The sequence below is a fragment of the Camelus dromedarius genome, chromosome 25, assembly GCF_036321535.1.
Source record: "Camelus dromedarius isolate mCamDro1 chromosome 25, mCamDro1.pat, whole genome shotgun sequence".
NCBI classification, from domain to species: Eukaryota; Metazoa; Chordata; class Mammalia; order Artiodactyla; family Camelidae; genus Camelus; species Camelus dromedarius.
In genome coordinates this window covers 16,359,292-16,383,219 of record NC_087460.1, presented here as the reverse complement: position 1 = coordinate 16,383,219, position 23,928 = coordinate 16,359,292, and the positions used below count along the sequence as shown (strand labels likewise).

At 43.0% G+C, this 23,928-nt stretch overlaps 1 protein-coding gene across 5 annotated transcripts in view; it reads right to left on the bottom strand.

Annotated features, from left to right (window-relative positions):
* RASSF8 (Ras association domain family member 8) overlaps positions 1-23,928 on the bottom strand; it is a 95,698-nt gene that overhangs the window by 59,504 nt on the left and 12,266 nt on the right. Inside the window, exons 1-2 of one of the 5 annotated variants that reach the window (XM_064479125.1) lie at positions 23,080-23,300; positions 1,319-1,413 (exon numbers count right to left, since the gene is read on the bottom strand). The exons of 1 other annotated variant lie outside the window; for it this stretch is intronic. The gene's annotated coding sequence lies outside the window, so the exon portion shown is untranslated. Of the gene's footprint in view, positions 1-257; positions 325-1,318; positions 1,414-23,079; positions 23,301-23,928 lie in introns of those variants that run through there. 3 more of the 5 variants (XM_031443930.2, XM_064479126.1, XM_064479127.1) reach the window with 3 other exon arrangements.

Below are 23,928 nucleotides of genomic sequence, written 5' to 3'. Positions count from 1 at the left end.
GTGAAACAAAGATTAACAGAACAACTTCATCAATAATGGAAGCTAAATCTAAAATTCAAGTGATCGTTTTACCCAATCGTGGCGAGAACTTCAGTCAATAGAGCTACATAACACATTTTTTCCTTATGCTTTTCTTTAGAATGTATTATAAACAGCCGAGCATCACAAAGAGCAGGGCTCAACTAGGATTTTTCAAGTCTCATATAAATGTAACACAATTGCCTTCTTAGAATCAGACTATCTTTTACTCTCCACACCTGTAGCTTTCCGTCCTGGGTCTTCCTAATGTCCAAGCAACATAGCAGAGTCCACAGAACTGAATCAGTGAAGATATGAGCTTGTGGTTTTACGAATCCACTCCTTCCACACAGTCTAGCAGGTACTAGAAGCTTCTAAGGGGAAATTAATTATGTGAGACCTCTGAAATTCATCATCTAGGCAAAAATGCAAGCACACAACTTTTGCAAATGAGAGACTAAGGACTTTAGGTGACAGCACACTGGTTGGTGCCCTTAAAGAGTTTATTCACCTGTAAAATGTGAACAGTTTATTCATAAGTAACTCACTCACTACAAACAAGGTCAAATTATGTTCCCTCCTGGGACCAACAAGCCACTCTAATGTTCAAGAGACAAGAGATCATACACACCAAGCAAACAAAAAGTGGAAAGTAACTCAGTTGTATATGCCCACCTCAGGGGACTTTGTGCCCCCATTTATTTAACGTAGCCAATTACTGACACTATTAAAGAGACAGAGGTTCAAACTATAGGATGCATTTCAGACTTACCAAGACTTTCTAACCTTCCAGTATTAGAAATACATCTGGTTTTTTAAAAATTTATTATTGTATTATTTATCTCATTTTGGCTGGGGTGGGGGGAGGTCATCAGGCTTATTTATTTTTACAAGAGGGACTGGGGATTGAACCCAGGACCTCGTGCATGCTAAGCATGGGCTCGCTCTGCCACTCGAGCTCTACCCTCCCCTCCACGTCTCCGTTTTTAAAGATGCTGCCCATTTAAAGTGTTAGCGGAACAGGCCTCGGGAAGCCTGAGAGTGGTGATACACCAGTTTGCAAAATTTTGCTTCAGACTCCAAATGTGAATCTAGATTTATAATAGAGTGGCAAAGGATACTATTGCCAAGTACACTTTGTACCTACCTGAAGAAATGGCTTACAAATCATGATTCTTATGCGTTCGCTAGTGAACACAATCTCTGAAAGTCTCCTAAAACTTTGAAAAGTTTTCTCTCAAAAAGTCATAAGTGACACTCCTCTCGGGTGCATGGGGGGAGTGTACATTTGCAGACTCACCTTGCCGTGCTGGCGCCCCCAGGTGGGGAGCGTGAGGTAGTCTTGAGGCAGCGGCGAGCACCAGACAGGTATTCTAGCAGGAGCTACCCGGGCACCTGGAAAGGTACACAGCGTTCGCACAGTCCTGGCTAATTTTTATCTTAAAAATTCTAAATCACCCCATTTTTAACTTCTAATCATCAAAGAGCAAAATACACAAGCTTTTAGTATCAAATGGTTTTTCCCCAAAAGAACTTTTCCTCCCCTCTTATGAATTGCAGGATTTGTGGGGTAGAGATTTGTTTTGTTTGGTTTCAATTAGTGCTTTTATGCCTTTGAAAGAGGGATTTTAGTTGTTTCTTTAAAAGGTCATTTGATGGGCCCATGTGTTCTAGGAAAGACTTTGTGCCTTCTTTTTCTCCTGACCAAAGTTCCCTGCAATCGCACAGTAAGTTCTTGAAAGCAGTTTAGCAGTTAGACATTTGGAAAATTGCCTAAAGCCAGGGCCTAAAAATGAAGTTGAAGGAGAGAACTCAGGATTTCAGTCTTAAAAAATAAAAACATGCTGCATTCTTCCTTGGTGAGTACAAATTACAACCACTGGCTACCCTAAGAAAGAGGGTAACTTGGCACCAGTTCTTTGGGCCATTCTATTGCCTAATACTGTGAGAATGTGAAACTCTGACATTAGCTGTAAAGAAAGCCTAAGAGAGAAATCTTGGCCACAAGACGGGAACTGACACAATTCTTGTGTCTGCCACATTCAGGCTACGTCCTTAACAGACGTATCTGAACTTATTTATAGAAAGGTTTATTTTAGTAACAAGACCATCCTCCATCAACCATTTAAAAAAAAATGTACCAAGACACTGAACTAGTTTTATTATGAATAGAAAATGCCACCCCCAAAAGTTATAATCCTTAAATCTTAGCTATGAAATACTATGAAACATCAAATTAGAAAAAGGATAAGGAGAAAGAACTGGTCCCCAAATCTGATGCAAGCGATCAGAAAAGACACACATTTCAAACACAACTGAGGAAGGCGGAAGCTAGTCCAAGTGCCCCCTTCCAGAGCGGGGTTCTCCCTGCTCAGCTTCGCTACCCTTGGATGAAGACACCTTTTCCAAATCTGGTTACTAGACAAACACTCCGTGTAAGTTTCTAGTGAAGCACAAGGGTGCGTGACAGTGTGCTTCCAAGTTTTACAAGAAAAAGAGAGTAGCTGTCACATTAAAATTTTTTTTCTAATGAAAATAAATTGGTTTTAAGCCAACTAGATACCCTAGAATTCCTGTTTAAACCTCTTCTGGCTAGAGGGTCAGCTGGGTTAGAGCCTTCAGGCTTCACCTCGACCTACCTACCTCCTAAAGCAGCTAAGACAGACACACATTTGAAGCTGACGTACCTTTGGTAAAAGAGCCTGTCCATGCAGTGTGATGTCATCCAAAAAGGTAAGGAAGGGTCAACCCTGCCGGGGGAAAGGACCGGCAGAGGACTGGGTGGCGAATTGGGAACCACATGAGAAGAGGTGAAACAGACCAGCTCCCGCCTTGGGCCTGTGGAAGCTATCTGGAATCCAGTCTGGCAGGCAAAGGGATTCTCATTTATCTAAATCAAAATTTCTTTTCCTCTTTTCCTGTCCATCTTTTCTCCTTTAAAGCCTCACCTCTCTTTTTAGTTTTGCTTTCAAGAAAATCTTTTGCAAATAGGAAGTGGGCAGTTGAAAAGGAGTTTCTAAAACTGACAATCATTATCTTCTTTTGTCCACAAAATAAAGTTGTCACTGCTAGAGCCAGACATTTAAAGGCCAAGATGATTATGGTGCTTATTCCCTCATATACAATTCCAAGCAACACTAACTTATACATATGCTGATGTTAAAATCTCTCCTTTTTAGATCTTTATAATTGCAAACCTCTGGGTGAGCTGAGGCTCTTTGGGATGGGATGGGAAGTACCCTGGTCCTGCCGATGTCCAGGGAACATGCTCAGGACTCTGGTGGGAAGTGCGAAACTTAATGAGAAGGGAAGGACTCGGGCTCCTGGACACCTGTCCTCACCTCTCTCGTTTCCAGTGAAGTCTCCATCGTCTGCTCCCCGCTCCCTGATTACTACAACCATTCTATCTATTCAACCCATCATCTACCCTTCAGCAGGACCACTTTAAAAAAGCAAACAGAAAAAGAGCAAACCCTATCATTCTACTGCTTTTAAAGCCTCTGCAAAAAACCTTCAAACTTCTTTTGCTTGGCCTGCAACTGCAGTGACAGAATTTTCCTAACCACAGACGTAAGACAAGAGTGAGAGTCCTCGTGGGGGCAATAGGAAACCTGAGATTTAAACTAGGGTGACGTCAGAAAGCGGACGACGCACTGGTACCCTACATGAGACTCCTCACATCCTTGCAGGACTCCGCTAGCTCATTTCCAGCCACCCTCCTGAAGCTACCACATGACACGCCCAGCCTCACCCAGGGCTCAGCTTCTCAGCCTCCAGCTGTGCAACACGCTGGTGTCCCATGCCATGACCAGGCCCCACCAACTCACCCTCCAAGAGACTGCTCAAAACTCTCAGACCCCCTAGCCCTCCCCGCATCCAAACCCATCACTCCAGGCACTCCCAAGAGGCTGGCTAACACTGCTCAATGGCACGTTCCCTAAATCCTCACAACCCTAAGTTAAGGTAGGCAGGCTGTAATAAGGGAAAATCAGAAAAGAAGGCAGAAGAATAGAAAGGTTAAATAACTGGTCCCTGCCTCTTAAAGAAATAACAGTAGGCACTTAATAGATAAGTGCCAGGCCACACGCTGTGTAATTCACACACTATTGACAACCCTGTGAGGGTAAATCCTACAGGCCCCATTTGGCAGACGAGGAAGCTAAGATTTCAACAGGATCTGGTACATTTCCAGGTTCACACAGCGAGCAAATGGTGAAGCCTCGATTTAAACTCATTTGTACTTGATTTCAAAGATCCTGCTTTTTTCTCCCAACCCAGGTTAGTTCACATAGCCCATCCTGCTCCTAATATCTGTTCACACTCTACTGCCCCTTCCCTTTTCAGCCTAACAAACTGATCAATAAACCATAGGAATTTAAACGCATCGTTGTTAGTCTTACAGTTTGTTATTAAATACCACGCAGGAACTTAGAAGAATAACAAAGGAGAAGGATAAGACGAGCAGAAGATATGATCAGTTATTTTTTAACTCGTCAGGCAATCATTTTTGTTTAGATCAGTTTGAAAAATGCACTTTATAAACTTTACTAGACAAGCTATCCAATGATTAATTTCCCCTGGCTTCCATATCCCACAGGCCAGAGACTTCTTTTCAGAAGATCAACTGCAGAGTTTTGATGAAGTAGTCATCATATTATCGAGGTGTCTTTACTGAAGATCTTTTACTCCAGTTTGAATTGGCCAAAGACCAAAAATCAAAAACTGTTAAATGCATATAGATTAAAGGACAAGCATAACCACATTAATAGAAACTTTCTAAAAATAACCCTAATTAATTTCAAGTGACAATGATTCTTAAACTTATTTAAAATAAAAACCATTTAAAATTAGAGTTGGTAGAAAATTTTTAGCATATGTTAAAAAAAGGGCAAAAAATAGAGAGAAAGGAATATTCTACTATTGAAATTGAAAATTACTGTAGCATGTTGACATGTTCAAGTATGCTTTAAACAATTATCTAATTTCCTTAAATGCAGTTTCATAAGGTGTGTTAATCTTGAATAAATGTCCTCATTTCAGCTCAAAGAAAAGGCCAACCAATAAAGCTACCTTAAGTTGCAGAAAAGAGTTTCTTTATGTTTAAACACTACTTAAGCTAGGCACTAGTGCAGGTTACACTTGACCTGTTTCAGAAACCTGATCATTTCCTGCCTTAGTGTCTTAAGGAAGGGATGTCCTTCCATCGTTTCTGGAATTATAGTCTTCCACAGTTTTTTGGTCCACTTTCGGTGCACCTTCTCCCTTTGCTGAGAGCAGATGATACTGACTGTAATGCTGTGTCAATAATGTCCAGTTTGGCTCCAGGCTAATGAGAAGAAAGCTGGGGGGCAAGACTGCACAGATTACATGACGTACCGGGGATTCTGGTCAGTTCATACCACGTTCCCGCTCACAGCAGCGCATGGCTAGCGATGGCTCTAAAGGTCAAGAGACCATTCCCAACCCCCAGGTACAGCAAAAACGGCAGAAACACACAAGGGCCAGTGTGGGGAAAGGGGGACGAAGAAGGGAAAATGATGAAAGCAAACAGAAGTGGCAGAAGATTGGACGGGCAGAAGTAAGTAACAAGGAACTCTGCTGGGGTTGTGAGAAGCCAGTGACCAAGGGAAATGACAGGTCAGACACCAGAGAAACACAGAAGCCAACGGATGCCTAGTCCCGCACAATTTAGAAAGAACCTGGGTTAAGAGGAGCGGCTCGTGGAGGGGCTCCCGGAGGAGGGGGCTGCCGGGCACTCGACTCAGAGGCAGGCATCACAGGCCCCGAAGGGCACGTGGAAGCGCGGCATCCGCATGGTCCAGCTGACCCAAGAACCACGCTGTACAAAATCAAGGCTCCAAAAACAAAACCGGCCCCGTCTTCTACCTGTTCTGGAGGTAGCACGGACCACACCCTAATCCTGGCTCTGCTGAAGTGACTTTGCGACAGTCATGACCTCCCTGAGCCTCAGTTTCCCACGTGCAGAGCAAGCTCTTGCGACTAAGCGCACCTGTGTGTCTGTCAGTAACCGATGCTGCCAACGCGTCTGTGGCCGGGGGATGTGGGATGCCGGAGGATCCTGACGCGTGTGAGCCATCAAGGCCACGTCCACCTTCTTGGTGGGGGAGAACCCAACTTGGGGTGCGGGGGAAACCAGACTGGATGTAACTACCTCACCCCTTTAAGACTGAGGGCAGGCTCTGCTATGGGGCCACGCAGACCAGGAGAAATGCTTGCTTTTAATAAGCCAGAGTTAGGGAAAAAATTCTCTAAACACTTCAGTTTATAGCCCTTTCTATGTGCCCAGCCACTGCTCTGAGTACTTTATGCCTATTAATTCATTTACTTCTCATAACAACCCCCTGAAATAGGGACTTTCCTCATTTTATGATGAGGCAAGAGGCACTTACGGTTAAATAGCTTATGACCAAGGTCACCCAGCTAGCAGACGGCAGAGTCCGCACAGGCGCCCAGCCCCGCTCCTGCAGTCTGAAGCTCCTCACCTCCCCAGTTGCCGCCTCCAGCCGGGATGCAGCAGCTGGCTCTCCCGACAGGAAGGCCTGCTCTCCCCGGAACACCGGCTCCAGCCATGCCTCCCTAAGTTCCACATCGGCAAGATGGCGCTAAGACCACTTCCTTCCCAATGGGACAGAATATATTTTTATGTGAAAATGACCTACAAACATATGCAAAGATGCTCTACATCATATGTCATCAGGGAAATGCAAATCAATACAATGAGATCCACTCTACACCTGTTAGAACAACCAAAATCTGGGACACTGACAACACCAGACGTTGGTGAGACCACGGAGCAACAGGAACTCATTCATTGCTGGTGGGAATGTAAGACGACAGTTATTTTGAGAGACAGTTTGGTGGTTTCTTACAGAACTGAACATACTTACCACACAGTCTAGCAACTGCTCTCCTTGGTATTTACCCAAAAGAGTTAAAATTTATGTCCACACAAAACCTGCACATGGATATCTGCAGCAGTTTTATTTGTAACTGCCAAAACTCGAAAGCAACCAAGATGTAATCCAATCGATGAATGGATGAATGGAGAAACTGTGACACAGTCAGACAATGGTATATTATTTGGCACTAAAAAGAATGAGCTAACAAGCCATGAAAAGCCAGGGAGGAAACATAAATGCCTATTACTAGATGAAAGAACCAATCTGGAAAGGCTACACATTGTATGATTCCAACTATATTGTCAAGAAAAGGCAAAACTGTGGAGACAGTAAAGATTCGTGGTTGCCAGGGGTTAGGATAGGCAGGGATGAACAGGCAGAGCACAGAAGGGTTTCAGGTCAGTGATAAAACTCCTGTATGATGCTGTAATGGTGGATGCACGTCATTATCTGTGTATCATTTGGATAAATTTATCCACACAGAGTGTACAACATTAAAAGTGAACTGTAATGTAAACTATGGACTTAGAGCGATAAAGGTGTGTTATTCAATTGCAGCAAATGTACCACTCTGCTGAGGGATGTTGGTATTGCGGAGGCTATGTGTGAGGGGGGCAGGGGTATATGGGAAATCTAACTTTCCCTTAATTTTGCTACAAACTGCTCTAAAAAAAAAATAAAGTCTTAAAAAAGAAAATGTCCAACAAAAGCTGGCACATTGCAGATAGATACTCAATAATTGCTAATTTACTTGTTCACCTCCAGTAATCATTACCTAGCCCTCCATGTTTACAACCAGCTGAGGCCCTGGGCAGACAAAATGCCTCCCTGCACAGCCAAAGAGCAACCACAGGACTGAGCCTGCCTTTCCTCCAAAAGGCACCAAACCAATTTATCTGGGTGTGTGTCCCTTCAACGGACACAACTCAACCTAGAGATGCCCTGAGGCGCTATGGACAGCAGAGGGCTTGTATGTGGCGTACTACAACACCCCACAGGGCCTACAGTTACAGCTTCTGAAAAAACAAAACCTTTAGCCAAGTGCAGAATACTTGTGGGCATTTTTTTAGAACGCCTTTCTGCACGGTGCAGCCAAAGTGCATTACCCTGAGAGTTAACAGACCGGAGTTCACGTCCCACTTCTACCAGCCAATCAAAACTCCCCACGCTTGGAGTCCACATGCTCTGCATCTGAGAAATGAAAGGCTCCAGACCAGGTTCCTATCACCACCCGGGATGTTTTCCTCCGGACACATTCCAGTTTGTTAATGTTCATAAAATCTGGCACCCAAAACTAAAAATGCCTTTCTAAAAATGGCCTGATCAGCATAAAAGATTTATTGCCTGTGTTGATCCTGCCCTGGCTTTTTTTGTTTGTTTGTTTTATTAAATTACTTTCATTAAATGTTAAACAGATACAAAATATAAAGAATTACAAGGGAGCAAACATTTGTGTATCCATACCAATTTTACAAAGAAAAAGTAAACTAACACCTCTGAAGCTCCTTTTGATCTTCCTCACCGGCTCCCTTATCCTCCACTTAGAGGTAACAACTCTCCTCTGTGTGTGCCTTTGCCTTTTAAAAACCAGTCTCATTGCATGTTTGTATCCCTAAATGATATACTATTTAGTCTGCCCAAGGTTCTGAACTTCACATAAATGGAACCATACTATATACGATCTTTTCCAACTTGCTTTTTCCACTCAACATTATGTTGATGTACGAACCAGCGATGCATTCATTTTCAGAGCCGGGGAAACATGCGGACACGCACAGGTGTGGGCTGAGGCCAGCAGCTTCCGGGCAGCATCCACCCTGACCGGGTGGTGCCCGCAACGAACTGCTTGTTCGTCATTCTCATTATCACCCCAGTCCTTACGGTAACCCGCTGTATACACCGCACCATACTTACGTATTTTACGATCCATGTTTTGTTTTCTTCCAGGTTTTTTGTGGTGGGCCACATAAAGCGCTATGAACAGTGGTGGACATACGCTGGGTTGTAGAGTATCTATATTTTCAACTTTATTGAAATCAGTTTTCTTCAAAACTGGTCATGACCCACTGCGGTTCATAAAATGTCCTGGGTTGGATCCAACTTGTTTTTTTTTTTAAGATGAAAAAGAGTAAATTAGAAAGGAAAAATAGCAAAAAACCATTACCCTCAGGAGGAGCCGATCTTCCAGTTTCTTAGAACTGGCTCAAGTTATACAAATCTATCACGTGTATACATACACCAGTAAATGAATTCCTCACTATGGGTCACAGTCAAAAAGCTCAGAACTGTCTTCCAGCTGATTAATTCTCTTTGGCCAGCTCTAATTTACCTGTTACGCCTGTTTGTTGATTTTTAAATTCCAATTATATATTTAATTCCTCAAAGCTTTATCTGGTATTTTTTCAGACCTCCTTTGTCATTTTCATATTCGCTTGCTATTTACTCACATTTTTTACCTTCTCATTTCTTTAAAACAAAGTCATTTTTCAGTCTCTGCCTGAAACTAGATCAGAGATCACCACATGTCTAATTCTGATGCCTACTATTTTGGCTGCTTCTATTCATGAGACTTTGTTTACCTTGTGCGTTTTTATTTTTGACTCTGGGTTAAATTTTCTTGTAGCTATATTTCTTTGAACTCTTTGAGGCCTGGGTTGAAGGAAGATTCCCCCAGAAAGAGTCTGTACTCGTTTCCACCTTGAGCTACTACCCTGGAACCACTTTACAACTATATTCACTTGCCCTTTGCTGGGCCACCCGGGTAGGTCTGAGTCAGGACTGAGCACCTGCATCAATGGTGGTTATTGGTTATGAGACACGAGGTAGGCAGTTTTCCTTAGAGTTGCTGTGGACTGGGAGGAGGTAGGGGAAAAGCTGTATTTCTAGTTCAACACTATGCTATGCAAGAAGCCTTTAATGGTCCCAGATTTATGTGGAGATATCGTCCATTAAACTTTTTTCCCCAGCGCGGACTCTGGGCTTTGTCTCCAAAGCAACAGGAGACCAAGGAAGTGCAAGCACACATGTGCTGGATTCCACAAGTGCTCTCATAATGGACGTTCCCTTGCCTCTCCGAGTCCTCACTTTTACTTTCAGGCCAATGTTTTTTCCTGCCAATTAAGGCCACATTTCATATACCTTATCTAGCATTTTTATTTTTAGTTTGTGGTAGAAGAGTCCTAGAATATCCATCTGGTCTCACATACCACCAGAAATAAAAGTTTGTGTTAACTTTTTAAACAGCCAATGTTTCCTGTTAGCTTATACTGAGCTTACATTCAACCAAAACCATCAGCTCTTTTTCATGTGAGCTATGCTGAGATAAGCTTCCTCATTCTTGTACTTGCGTAACTGCTATTATTTTGAATCTAAATGCAGAAATTCATATTCTGACCCACCGAATTTAGTCTTTCAACGTTTCGGCCATTGTTTTAAGCCATTAAAATCATTCTGAACCCTCAACCTGTCATTTTTAGATTTTATCCACCTCTCCAAACTTTCTCATTCACAAACTTGACGAACATACCTTCTATATTTATTCCAAGTTGGAAAAGGTGGAATATCATATGATTCAGCATATAATTCATTATAAAAGTGATTTCTGAAAAAAATGGATACATCTAGACAGTAGCACCCATACCTTCAATTTCATACAATAAAAGATGTTTGCCTGGAAATGTGCTTTTCTAAAATCAGTGTTTTATTACCTTTACCTAAGTGTCATTTAAGGATGATTATGAAGAATTTTCAGTCTAGGTCTTTGAAATGGGGATTGCTACGGCTCCACCACATACCACAAATTAAATGTGATACAGACGTGGGGGTAGGTTGAAGTTAACAAGGAGGATGCCTTTGAAAATTATGATGTAGAAGTAATCAATCATGCTTTAAGTGGTGCTGACAAATAAAACCCTGACAGCAACAGCAAAGACCCTTCAGGGGAGGCTGAGAGAGTCACTCTGAGGTGAAGATGCCTCTGCTTCAATGATTAATTTTACAAGAAGCAGCAAGGTCATATTTGCCTCATTCCACCTCTATGAGAAAGGGACCAGCAACTAAAAAACACACTAATGTTAATACAGAGTGACCATATAATTTATTATCCAGTACAAAGGGTCCTATTATTATGCCAAAGCAAGAGTGAAGCAGGACTGATCCAGCAAACCAGGACAGAATTCACCCTAATAGTATATGTCTTTCCTCTTTTAATAAAGCAACTGCCTCAGTATTTCCTTATACTGCTCACAAAGACATAAAAAGTACTCATCTACTGTTTATTTTCTATTGGACAAAACTTAGGCTTATAGGATGATATGCTAATAATGTATTATGCATATTAAACATAATGTTATGTTTAATATTTTAATATATTGTTGTTAAAACAGGCAGTTTGATAGCCTTCATTCTTAAAAGGGAAGTTTTAAAGGAATTTAAGCTTTCTAAAAATTCACTGACTTGAAATATCCCATTTCATGAATTTTTTTAAAAAATCATCTTGAATTTAAATTATTCTTGCAATGAGACCATCGTGACAGTCCAACATTTAGATCTCCTGGGATGCAAAAATTAAATTAGAGGACATTTACAGCTACTGACCTGGCCTTGGTTCAGCCTGTGTGGTGGCTGCCAGGGGCCCCCCAGGTAACACAGAAACCGTCCCTCACAGGCTAGGACCTTAGTACTGCCTCCACCTCCTCCCACCAGCTAACAGGGGAACATCAAAAACATTTTAAAGCACAAGTCCACCTTCTATCATGGTTTTTTGTTTTTTGGGTTTTTTTGGCCAAACTAGTGTTTATTTCTTTTTAAGGGATAGAAAATCACCCCCCAAATCCAGATACATGACTTTTCTGAAAAAGAGCTGAAGATTTGTGAAACACTGGTCCACCCACACTTCCTAAGGACAGTAATTAGCTGGAGCTGAGTGTGGACCACCCCCCCACCCCTTAGGTAATTCACATCCTCTCTAACTGGCCCCAGTCCTAACCACTCATCTTGACACCAAACCCACTCCCCCCCTTAATGCCATCTGCCTGACTTCTGCAATGAGTGCAAACCCTGCCATAAAGCAAGTGCAAATAAACACACACATCCCACGTTCAGAGAAGGCTAACTCGCCCCAGACACGGGCTCTGTGCGCCCAGGGCCCCAGCACGGCACCAGTCTGCTGGCGGGTCCGCTCACCTGCGTGCTCTCCCTCATCTCTGTGTCTTCTCCAGACACAGCCTCACTCTCAGACCAGCTTTTCCCACTGGTCTGTGGTTTAAAAAAATCACTAAATCTCTCCAAAGCTATTTTCTCACTTGTTAAGTAAGTAAATTTACCTTGCAGGGCTGTGAAGATTAAATGGAAATTTGGGAAAAGGACCTAGAACAGCCCTGCACGTATGATAACATTTAGTTCATGGTTCTTAACTATTTTTTAGGTCAACAAACCCTAAAATAAAACCAATTGTGAGCCACATAAAGCAAAGTTGCTTTATGAAACTTAGTTTGAGTTTTTAAAAAGTTGTTATTTGCTTGCTTTTAAAGAAAAGATAAAACTATTACATAAATAAGAAATAATAAACTCAGCTACATCATATAACCACTTAATGGACGGGGACATCTGTGGGCTAGAGGGAAAGTCACTCAGAAGGGCTTGCAAGATTTCCAGAACTCCTTTGTTGCCGATTCCCCCGTTCTTCTCATTTAGGCAACAATTTCTTTTCTTCAAAGTGTTTTTAATGAAGGCACAGAAACGATCATGGAAGAGTCTCTCCCACACCACACAGAATGCATAATAGTTTCTGAATTTTTTAACCAAAAATACTGACCATTTTACTGTGTATATATGTGTGTGCTTTTTTCTTAGCGTATATGAGAGACGTCTTCATTTTTTTCTTTCTCTAAAGAGAAAGCTGCATATAATTAATTATATTACGAGCATAAGAGCATAATGACCCACCTAGCCGAAACAAGTAACAGCAAAACGTTCACAGCTGTGGGTTAAATACCTTGTTAGAACAAACCCTATGGAGACTTTTAAAGTCACGGTATATTTGCTTAAATCGTTTTTAAGCCACGGGGGAAGGGCGCTTAGGAAATCTGATAAAAACAGAAAGGAGCAGACCTAAAGATGAAATCCATACCTAAGTTTTTTAAACCATCACTCTGGATTTTGCCACTGTGAACCTCAGTTTAAGGGTCATCTTCTCCAAGAGATCTTTCCTGATTCTTCTCTCCCACCTCCAACAATAAGAACCGGCCACTGCCTCCCTGTACCCTGACCCCACTTCCACTGCGGCAATGGAAACTGCACATGCTGTTGATCCATCACGCATCCAAGCCTTGTAAGATACCCTCAAGGCGCGGGACTGCCTCTGTGCACCATCACATGACAGCGTGAGGAACACAAGAGTATGGGACCCCTCTCCCCTACAGTGAAGCTTCGGCATGGAATTGTAGTTAAAATCAACAGCGGTGGAGCCACCTTGGGTCAGAATCCTAACTCTGCCCTACTCTCTCTACCCAAGCGAACTTGGGCAAATTCTTCTGTGCCCCAGTTTTTGTACAGGTAAAACGGGAGAGAAAAAGTACAGACTCTGAGGTGGCTGTGAGATGTCACTGAGCTAGTGCATATAAAGTGCTTAGAACTTGGCACGTTACAAGCAGTCAGATATATTATAAATAAAATGACCCTGATTGTTTAAAAACCAGCCTACGTCTCCTCACACTCCACTCCTCTGAAGAAGATCACAAAGGATCTCCTCAGTGCCAAAAGTCAAGTCCTTCTTTTACTTGGCGTCCATCTTCAGCGGCAATACTGCTGGCTATCTCTTTGACCTTGAGGCTTTTCCCCTTTGCTTTCAGGGAGGGCACTGCTCTCGCTTTTCCTCTGACCTCTCTTCTGTCTGGGCTGGAGTCCCCCACCCGGCTGACTCTCTCCTTCCTCTGTTTCCAGGACAAGCTCATCTATTAACTGTTCTTCACCTGCTACCACAAGTGTCAACTACCACCGCCTGCTGGTAAGCAGAAAATTCAACACACTTCTGTCTTTGGGGATAGCTAGAGACTACAGCTACATATAGGTTAAATTGAAATTAAAGTTTAGGAAAAAAAAAATACACGCATGCCATCGTCTCACATTTATTCCACAGGTAATATATTCCAACCCAGCCCCCCAAATCATCTACATCAAGTTTAACCACCAAACCGCATCTACCACATACCTGAATGTGTAAATATTTGCACACAGCATTCACCAAGCTGAAGCTTGTTTCAAGTGTTTGTACATTTGGGTGGGTGTCAAAATCTTAGCTTTACCTCAGTAGTAATAAGAAATGTTTAAATCTTTAGCCCTCATTCCTTCTTAGAAGACTACCCCGGAGATCCCCTCAGGCCTCAGGCTGTATGATGTTGGTACAATGCAAACAGGCACTAAGCAGGTACAACACACACACGCTCCATGCACGCTGCACAAATGTGGGCACAGATAATACCACCACAAACCCACCTTCCACATTCTGTCAAGACTATTCTGTAATCAAATTAATGTGCTAACAAGCACACTTCTCTATTTTATTAAATAGAATACCCAAACAATAATGTAACCCCCAAGATCTCTCAACAGCCGAGATACTTACTTTTTGAACCATTTCAGCATAAACAGCGCGTGATACTCTGTGACACTGTTGAGGTTCGGGAGTAGGAGGGCACTGTCTGGGGTGGATCCAGTTGGCTCCCATCAGGAAGCCCACACTCCAGAGGTGGTTACAACAGGCAAATGCTTTGAGGACACTTGGCTCATTACGTACTGGATGGATTTTCTTTGGTGCACTGAGTAGCTTGCAAATTAGCATGATAAATGTTAGAAACAGGACCACACTGGTGAAATTAAAGGATTCAAGTAAGTGAGCTTGCTAAATGTTTCAGAGACTCTTCCACCCTTGAATGAACAGGGTGTAATGATCTGGCGAAGCCTGAAGCTCTGATGGTAACCAAAAGGCCAAGAGTCCTTATCTGCCATGCTGCTGTCTGCTGTGAGTATGCCCTGAAAGGTGTACCAGAACCCCTAAAAACACAAAGACCAGAGCTGCCTTCAACAAGTTTATAAGCCAGGTTCTATCAACCATTTTGTGCTACTTGCCAGTAAACGTTTATCTAAAAATTATCTGTACGTGTCATAGTTCAGTCGAAATTTGCTTTCATTCTAACCTGATAGAGGTTGTGAGAGAAGAGGGACCCCCTCCCCCCGGTGCTTCCAGCTTCCCTGGTAGATACCACTATCCATCTGCTCCCTCAGAAAGACGCCTAGGAGCTGGGCAAGACCAAACTGACTGTGCACGAATGTTCTGGATCCCTGTTATATTAGACAACGCACAGTCTTTCCACGACTTAACTTGACATGGAGAATGTGAATGATGCTTTAGCCTGCCATTCTCACAGGTTTGCAGTAGCAATCACATAATTTAAAAGATGTGAAGATAATCTGAAAACCATAAGGCACCATCATCATGTACAATGTTACTACAACCTTACTGACTATTTTTTGAAATTGAAGGATGCTGGCCTGGCTGTTGTCCTGGCTCTTTCCTGGATGTTAATTTTATCCACATGCCTGGTTTTTAAGACCCTCATTCTGTTGCTTTTGGACCCCCTGCCCACCAAACACATGCGTACACGCACGTTTCTGTCTAAATCTAAAACGTTCTGGACTGGAAATAAGATAAGCAATACTTACTTTTCATTAACAGTGTCACTACTAATATAATCATACATGGGACATAGATCATTCATATTAAGTAAGAAGTAGTGAAGATAGGAAGGAGGGAGCATGGAGGTTCTGTGGCCGCACTGCAGGTGCTCTTACTGGACAGGTGAGGTTGGCCATTCTGACTTCCAGGTATATACGGCTATTATATTCAGGCCTAGTCCCAGCCATTTATTTAGGAGCTTAAAAATAACTTGATTTGACCTTAGAGTTAAAAAAAGTGTTCCAGGTCAGCTCTTTCTATCGGAAGCTCAGAAGCCTCGGCATATTCAACTAGAGTCTTTTTTTTTTTTTTTCAATAGGATGTTAGAGAAGCTCTATCTTCATTTCTGAGACAGGCTTGAAACTTACTGTCATTAATATGATGCCATCAGATCACATTCACTCAGCACCGATACACAAGTACCTACTTTTATCTATGTTCTCTCCTGTGCCTTTGTTACCGGACTTGAGGAAATAAATGCCTCATTTCCCACACTCCCCTCAGAGACAGAGGGGCCAGGCCGAAGAGTTTCGGCCTGATCCTCCTGCTAACAGGGAGCTGCCGAGGCGGAGCAGAGGAGTGCCACCAATTCAATTCCCACACCCTACCGCTGACCTCGTGACCTTTCACTTCTGTTCTTCAGGGACTGCGCTTCAGAAAGAGAACCTGGTACAACGACCTCCCAAGTCTCTCCCAGAGTCAACACCACCACATCGCTGTAGGATCCTATAGGTTAGTATTTGATGTCCGTGATCCTTAATTATAAAAATTAGTATCTGCCCATACTATAGCTGCCTCACAACCTAGTGGTTCTGAATCGTGACTTTTAAAAGGCCAACTCTGTTGCTCTCGACAAAATCAGAATATATTCATAAAGCAAGAGTCTCAAATTTTTTTGTTTTACAAATATTTTAAGTTACACACTTAACTTGGCAAGCCACATTGCTTAAAAATGATTCACAAAATTAATATGCACTTAACTTTGTTGGCTTGCTGAGTATCTGAAAGGTGGAAATCAATTTTCCTGCTAAATGTATGAGGTCAAAAATAAAAACTCCAATGATTTGGGTGGATTCTTTCCAGGAAAAAAAGATCAAAATTATCAGCTGAATCAAAGAGGCTTACTAAGAAGTTAGGCTGTTCCATAAATAGAGGAAAAATAAATAACAAGATGGTTATAGGCAGACTCCCACATAAGCCAGTTAGATTCGGTCTGTGGGATGATTACAGATGTAACCCATAATGTCAGTCATTTCAAAACTTAGGTCACATCCAACAGGGATGAATCCGTGTGAACATCTCAGCGATGCCATAACAACACGGCGGGCATGCACTCATTGGCAGTCAGCACCACTCGAGTGGAAGGCCACGGCACAACGACCTGATGGAAGGAACCCTGGACCAAACAGGGGCAGGAAGTCACTATTTCTAATCTCACCTCAAACGCCTGCTGCTGAATGACCCTGGGCTATTCACTGAGGTTTTCTGAGCTGACTTCCCTAACTATAAACTGTCTGATCTGATTATTTCCAATAACTGTGAACAGTCAAATTATATAATGGACACACAAGTGATTGAAAAACTCAACAGTACACTGCAAGAAGCCAAGGTGAGGAGACTCTCCGCTGAGGGGTTCAGCTGTGACTTGGGAAGTGTCCTAAGACTCTAGGCCCAAATCATAACTTTCCTGGGAATCTGTGCAAAGCCAGGGAGTCCCTGTCACATGGTCAGGACCGGGTGTATTGTTTTGAACACAGCAGGTGGAAGGGAGAGTGGAGACAGCGATGGCCCGGCTCAGAGAGGAAGACCAGTAGAAGCCTTGCTCGTGAAAGCTTGGAATAAAGTCCAAATTCCTCAGTGCATCATATAAGACCCTTGCCACAGGGCCCAGCCCCATTTTCAGCCCCGTTTCTCTTCACTCTCAGCAACACATCCCAGGCTGAGTGACTCTGGATACTCTGCACACCCGTGCTCCTGGGCTGGCCTCCACCCTGGCCCTCTGGCTGTGTTGCCCATCACCTGGCCCCACCTTCAGACCACTGTCAACCAGTCCTATCTTTTTGGTCCGTTGGTCCTTGGTCAGAGTGGTCTTCTAAACAGACTAACCTGCTTCCCACAGTCGTAAGGAACAGCCTGTCCTCTTTCCTCTTGCTATTATCTTAACTTCCATAACAGGGCTTTTTAAAGTTCAAGTTTTGCTTTGCTAGCTTGACTGTAAGCTTCCTGAAAGGCAGAGGCCTTTCCTACCATCCAGTGCAAGTAGAATTCCTTTGATTTAGCACGTGCTACAACAATATTTGTGGAGTGAATAAAAGTAAGGTGATTCCAGTACACCGATCTGGAAGACACCTAGCCCCAGCTGATTCTGACGCCATGTCAGCATTTCCTAACGTAAAATCTGAAGAGGGAGAATTCTTAATTCAGGACAGAGACGGGAAAACTGTGTTTCTCATGACCGATGTTGCTATCAACATAAAAGCTCAACAAACTTTAGGACAATGGGATAGCCTTTCCCTCGGGGGGAACATGGCTTCTATGGCTCCTGCCATCCCCCCACCGCACTGTCCACATCTAACTTTAGTGACACCAAGAGTATTTGCAGTTTTCCAGCAGACCATGCTGGGCCTGTGTGCCTCCTGCTCTCTGGGCCGAGTACACGCAGGAGAAAATGCCTTTTCACCCTCGAGTCTTAGCTCAAGAGTGAACTTTCCTCTTAAGCCTCCCCTGAATTCCTCAGGCAGACTTAGGAACACCCTTCGGACAGCACTCACTACCAGCTCCACCCCAGGAGCCTGCATCTCCTTTTTATCCTTTATCACATTCCAAAAATTTCTTCTCTAAATGCCCAGCCCAGATAAAAAGGATCTGGAAGATAAGGCTGGCTCTCTTCACATTTGCAGATCCAGCCCACAGGTACTCGGCAGATGCTGTCTGAAGGGATCAGTACAGCAAAGGTGCCTCACAATCGACCAGCCTCATTTATCCACAAACAGCTACCCTGGCAAACTGGGTTCAGGAGGCCTGCTCACCTTCCTTGGAAGACGCACACAAGCTGGAGTGCCTCCCCGGCACTTGTCACCGCTCCTGAGCGCTACCCCATAGAGACAGTACTGTCCACGAAGAGGGGTCCAGGCTGGCCCTTCAGGCCCTATTCTATTTGAAAGGACCTAAAACAGTTAAAACTGTAACACAGACATACTTTGTCTTACAGCCCTTCATGTTACTGAGCTACACAGATAATGCACATTTCACAAACTGAAGGTTTGCGGCAATCCTGTGTTGAGCAAGTCTATTGGTGCCGTTTTTTTCCAGCAGCATTTGCTTCCTTTGTGTCTGTGTGTCACATTTATGTAATTCTCATACTATTTCCAACTCTTTCATTGTATTTGTCACGATGATCTGTGATTAGTGATCTTCGATGTTACTGTCCTAATTGTTCTGGGGGTGCCATGAACCCCACTCATAAAAGACAGAGAACTTAACCCATAAACCTGTGTGTTCTGCAAGTCCCACCCCTGGCTGTTCCCGTTTCTCTCCCTCTCTGTGGGCCTATTTCCTGACACACAAGAACACTGAAATCAGGCCAGTTAGTAACCCTACAACGGCCCCCGAGAAGTCAAGTGAAAGGAAAAGCTGACTGTCTCTCACTTTAAATCAAAAGTGAGGAATGATTAAGCTCGGTGAGGAGGGCATGTTGAAAGCTGAGCTAGGCCCAAAAGCAGGACTGTGAGGCCAAACAGTTAGCAAAATTGCCAATGCAAAGGAAAAGTTCTTCAGAGAAATTGGAAGTGCTACTCCAGTGAACAGAGAAATGATAAGAAAGGAAAACAGCCTCAGTGCTGACATGGAGAAAGGTGCAGTGGTCTGGACAGAAGATCAAATAGGCCACAGCATTCTCTTAAGCCAGAGCTTAATCCGGAGCAAGGCCCTAGCTCCCTTTAATTCTGTGAAGGCGCAGAGAGGTGAGGAAGCTGCAGGAGAACAGCTGCGGGCCAGCAGAGGCTGGTTCACGAGGTTGAAGGAAAGAAGCCATCTCGGTAACATCCAAGTGCAAGGTGAAGCAGCCAGTGCTGATGTTGGAGCTGCAGCAAGTTGTCCCAAAGACCCAGCTCAGATAACTCGTGAAAGTGGCTACACTTGACAGCAGATTTAAATGCAGACTAAGCCGTCTTCTACTGGAAGAAGATGCCATCTAGGACTTTCACAGTTAGAGACGAGAAGTCAACATCTGGCTTCAAAGCTTTAAAGGACAGGCTGACTCTCTTGTTAGGGACTAATGCAGCTGGTGACCTGAAGCGGAAGCCAAGGCTCAAGTACTATTCTGACAATCCTAGGGCCCTTCAGAAGTAGGCTGACTGCTCTGCCTGTGCTCTATCAATGGAACAACAAAGCACAGATGATGACAGCACATCTGTTGACAATATGGTTTATTGAATATTTTCAGCCCACTGTTGAGATCTATTGCTCAGGAAAAAAATATTCCTATAAACATATACTCACTGACATGCACCTGGTCACCTAAGACCTCTGATGCAGAGGTACAATGAGATTCACGTGGTTTGTTCATGCCTGCTAACACAACGTCCATTCTGCAGTTCACAGATAAATGAGCAATTTCAATTTTCAAGTCTTATAATTTAAGAAATACATTTCATATGGTTATAGCTCCCACAGATAGTGATTCCTCTGATGAATCTGAGCAAAGCAAATTGAAAACCTTCTGGAAAGGAATTCTGGATACCATTAAGAACATTCATGATTCATGCGAAGATGTCAAAACAGCCAATCACAGGAGTCTGGAAGAAGCTGGTTTCTAAGCCTCATAAATGACTTTGAGGGATTCAAAGCTTCAGAGGAGGAAATAACTGCAGATGTGGTGGAAATAGTAAGAGAACTAAAATTAGGAGTGGAGCCTGAAGATGTAACTGTACTGCTGCAATCTCGTGACCAAACTTGAAAGGATGAGACGCTGCTTGTTAAGGATGAGCAAAGAAAGTGATTTCTTGAGATGGAATCTAACTCCTAGTGAAGATGCTGTTAAGATTGTTGAAATGACCATAAAGGACTTAGATTAGTACCTACACTTAGTTGCTAAAGCAGTGGCAGGGTCTGACTCCAATTTTGAAAGAAGCTCTACTGTGGGTAAAATGCTAACGAAGAACACTGCTTGCTACAGAGAAATCATTCGTGAAAGGAAGAGTCAATCAATGAAGCAAACTTCATTGCTGTCTTATTTTAAGAAATTGCTACAGCCGCCCCAGACTTCAGCAGCCACCACCCTCATCAGTCAGCAACCTTCGACATGGAGGCAAGACGCTCCAACCAGCAAAAAAACTACAACTCGCTGAAGGCTCAGATGATGGTTAGCATTTTTTAAAAAACAAAGCATTTTTAAATTAAGGTATGTACACTGTTATTTCAGACATAATGCTACTGCACACTGTAATAGACTACAGTATAGTGTAAACATAACATTAAATGCACTGGGAAACCAAAAAGTTCATGTGACTTGCTTTATTGCAGTGGTCTGGAACCAGACCCACAATATCCCTGAGGTACGCCTGCAATAGTAAAGTTCCCTGCCTGTTTTGTAGACTTTTGTGGACTAGACTAAAATCTCAACCCTTCCTTTTAGTGTAAATACCCTTAGGAAAAAAGCGCCTAAATTCCAAATCACCATGGACTTCACGGCACTCCCATTTTAAACTAGAGGCTTCCTTTAAACAGGGTGCTCTCTGTGTAGATCAGCCACGACTTATGTGTCACTGGGCTCTTCTCCTCCTCCCCTTTTCTATCTCCCCACTTGAATGATCAGAAAGAATCCGTTTAACATGAGCCCAAATGAAGCATGTTAGACACATCTTCTGGAGGAAAACTCAACACACTATGTATGTGCATGTTTATGCTCCCACCTGGGCTGGGCTCTCAACACTGCTGAACTCTCCCGCCATTTTCTCTGGAACCCGCAGGGCTGCCTGTCCCAAAGCTTCCCTGCTGTGCTGGAACACCCCCACCCCCCACCCCAAAGCTTTCACTTGCAAATAACCCTTATCCCTCACTTCATAGGGAAAATCAATGGCAACTGGACAAGAGTTCCCTCCCTGAGCATCCATCCTCTCTAACTCCAAGTTTTAAGTGAAGGACCTCACCATCTGGTAGATCATCCCAAAGATTCCTTACATTATCTCAAGTTAATCCTCACAACCAGTTTCTAAGGAAGATACTATCACACCCAGCTGACTGATGGGTGAGCAAACAGAGGGTTAAAGTTATCCAAGGATGTGTCCACAGTTCCATGACTATTAAATATAAAACAGACAGAATCGGGGTCTCCTGACACTGAGTTCGCATCGCAGGGCAGGACAACCCCAATCTGTATTCTCAATTCTCCTTCACACGTCCCACAGCCTAACCTAAGTGGCCAACTGAATCTACCCAGGCACTTTACAAATAAACTTGCCTTTGCCTATCTTAAAAAACCAATGCTACCTTTTTCTGATTATAGAATACATGCTCCTTATAGAAAATATGGGAAAACAGGAAAAGATAAAAGAGTAAGATTAAAAGTCATCTATAACAAATAATAAGAACGAACAATCTACAAAACTATACACAATACGGATGAATCACACGATGCTGACACTAAAGAGTACATGTTGTATGATTTCTTTTATATAAGGAACAAAAATAGTCAAAAACCTGCAATGCCATTAGAAGTTAGGAGCATGAGAAGCTTTGTGGGGATAATATTCTATTTCTCAATCTGGGCACTTGTTGCATGGGTAGGTTTAGTGTGTGGGAATTCAATGAAGTGTAATTTATGATATGTGTGTATATATGTACACACAACTGTACACAGATATACACACACACAGAGATATGCACACATATACATAATATACTTGAAGTCAGATGCAATGTTTATATCTTGTGTTTTCTTCCTGGTGTTTTTTTTCCCTTTATTCTTGGTATTCTTGTTTAAAAAAATTTTTTTTTAATTATGATCACACTGTATATACATAAGTTTATATTCTATCATTTCAGCTAACAAAAAAGCATATGCATTTACCCAGATTACTGTAAATTCTTCATAAATACTTTTAATGGCTGTGTAACAGCCTATCTGGTGCCTGAATCAGTGCCCTGCTATCAACCACTTAGATGTTTCCAATACTGCAGTAGTGAATACTTTCACCCTTTAAGTCATTCAGCCACGCTCTCTTCTCACTGTTTTATATACATATACACATACAACATTTATATTACAGCATGCTCTGCCACATGTAATCATTCCTCTACTTATCACATCCTCATTGCTCAACAATAAGCTTCTCGAAACCACAGACCCACAGCACCCTTCCTTGGACCCTCCATGGAACTCTACTTCTGAACAGAGTAGGTACTTACTATTTGTTGAAGTGCTTTCAGAAGCCATTCACTCCTACCAACCTTGACTTTGGTATCACCTTGGTCATCCATGCAACATGGATGTTTCAGTCAGCGGTATTCCAACTACTCCTCCAGTCTGCCCAGCGAAACGCTCGGGGGCCGTTCGGCATGGATAGGGGCCAGCGCACTGAATTCATCCAGCGACTAACAGCTCCAAGTCCCAAGATCTAATGAGAATCGGATGAGTTCCTCCCATCAAAGAGCTTACAGTTGGTGAATAATTAAACACGGATCCTGCTTTCAGGAAAGGTGACTGAAGCAAATCCCAACGGCTCCACTCCTGAGCTTTCAAATCACAGCTGTGCAAATGGGAACAAACACCACCCCGGGAGCCAAATTCTGAAAACTCGGCCTGGGTGGGGGCCTTCTTGTTCGTGAGTCTGTGAATGAAGGTGTTTGCTGAATTTAAAATATGTTTTAAGTACTTTTACAAACATTATTAACCCCATTATGTCTGATAATGTGGAAGTACAGTACATGTTTAAAGTGCTAATGGAAAAGAGACACACAATTATGACAGAAACAAAAGCAGAGCTAATAAAAATAGCTGAGAATGGTGAAAAATATTGTTCTCTTTTTTTCCCCTTTTGCACATGGAATGAAGATTGGGAAGACGCTGGAGGGCAAAGGCTGAATGGGGTGAGGGTGAAAAAAGCTGACCTATCACCTATTCTAACCCAGCAGTGATAATCAGCCAGAGAAGAGAGATCTTGCAGAAGTTTTTCCACTCTGAATGCTACAGGACGATCAGCGCCAAAGGTGGAAACTTGGCCCAATGTTAGTTCTGGAGGCCAGGAAATTGTTCTA